The following is a 1,757-nucleotide window of genomic DNA, read 5'->3' as shown; positions in this document are numbered from 1 at the left end:
GATTCCAAGGTCCAATATAAGAGGTATGCACCATTTGGAAGTATAATGGTATGTTTGAACACATATTGGTTGAGTTTCAAAATTAGAAAAACACATTCGGAGGGATGAGTAACCGGTTGCAGACCCGTGATAATCAGTTATAGGCCTTCTGTTAACCTCTACTCAGTTTTTGGTAACCTACTATACTATTTCAAGTAACCTACTATAGAGCTTCTAGTAATAAATTACATGGTTTTACTGAGTAACTCATTTTTAGATATTTGTTAGTGGTTTCTACCTCTTTTAACTTTCAAAAAAACATTTAAGTATTGATTAATTTATACTTAATTAGCCTTAAGTGATATAAAAGTTAAAATTAACTATCAAAAGCAAGACCTTCAACTAGATAGCAATACAACTTTTTTATATTACTTGTGCATTCCAACCATCAAGATGTTCAACCTTTTTTCTTTAATGATGTTGGTGTTTTAATCAAAACTTTGCCAATATCAAAGAGATACTTTGTTCACCATACTTTTTTGAGTTGTTGTCATAATTGATTATTAGGAGCAAAAAAAAAGTTTTACATAAATTCAAAATCGGATAATTGACAACATAATCGACTAATTGGATACTTAATTGATTGTCTAGTGACAAAACTCAATGAAACTCATGAATCTCTATCCAAAAGTACATTTTAAATCTAATTAACATGATTATGCATAATATTTGATATGATACTCTAGTAGTCCAGTTGTATAAGAATCTTCCGCAATCATCTTAGAACTATAAAAGATAAGTGACAATAATAAAGATTACAATGTTCAAATGCTTGTAGATGATGTGCTTTGAATCTTCATATGCTTGCTTGTACTTGTCTAGTGTTTTGTGTTAGAAGATGTCTTGGCCAAAACATACATGTGCACATGACTTGGCCCATAGTGACAATAATAAAGATTACAAGGTTCTAATTGTACTTATGTAGTGTCTTGTGATTGAAGTTGTCATTTTCCAGGTTTTCATTAATACCTATAAAAGATAAGTGACATTAATAAATATTACATATTTCTATAGCTTGTAGGCGATGTCATTTGAATTTTTATATGCTTGCTTCTACCTGTGTAGTGATTTTAATAATAACTATATTGATCCGTTATTTTTTTATGATAAACAAGGAATTAAATTTGAATAGAAAAATAAAGTGGAGACTACTAATTCAATAAGGGATTCAAACCGAATATAAGTCAAGATTATGTGGTTAAACAAATGACAAGGCTCGTCTAATAAGTAAGCTCATCCAAGTTGGCTAGTCCAGAAACATGTGTGTTCTGAGACAAGCACATCCAATAACAGGCACATCCAAGACTTTATTGCTTTATTCATATAAGTCTTTATGATCTTCATGAGACTGATCATTTGAACCAGTATAGCTTGACTTTATTGCTTTACTCATATTGGTTTCATGACGATGTTTGTCTTTTGAGTTTTTATTGTTCATTTGAATACTCTATTTCTTGGTAAAAGAAATGTAGTATTTTCTGAAACAAAAACTTTTTAATCGAACAACTTGGAAGAAATGGAGACAAAATCGTGTATAGAAAGAAGGGAAAGTTAAAAAAACAACTTTATTCTGCACACTATGATACTCTTTTCTAATCAAAATTTTGTTGGGAAATTCAGAACCAATTTTCCTCCTCTGTGTAATCCAAAATGGGCACTTGTGATAGCGGCAAGTGGATAAAGAAAATAGAGAAGAGTAGAACAATAACACCAATAAT

The sequence above is a fragment of the Lupinus angustifolius genome, unplaced genomic scaffold (assembly GCF_001865875.1).
Source record: "Lupinus angustifolius cultivar Tanjil unplaced genomic scaffold, LupAngTanjil_v1.0 Scaffold_115_5, whole genome shotgun sequence".
In the NCBI taxonomy this organism is placed as follows: Eukaryota; Viridiplantae; Streptophyta; class Magnoliopsida; order Fabales; family Fabaceae; genus Lupinus; species Lupinus angustifolius.
This window is presented reverse-complemented; position numbering follows the sequence as displayed.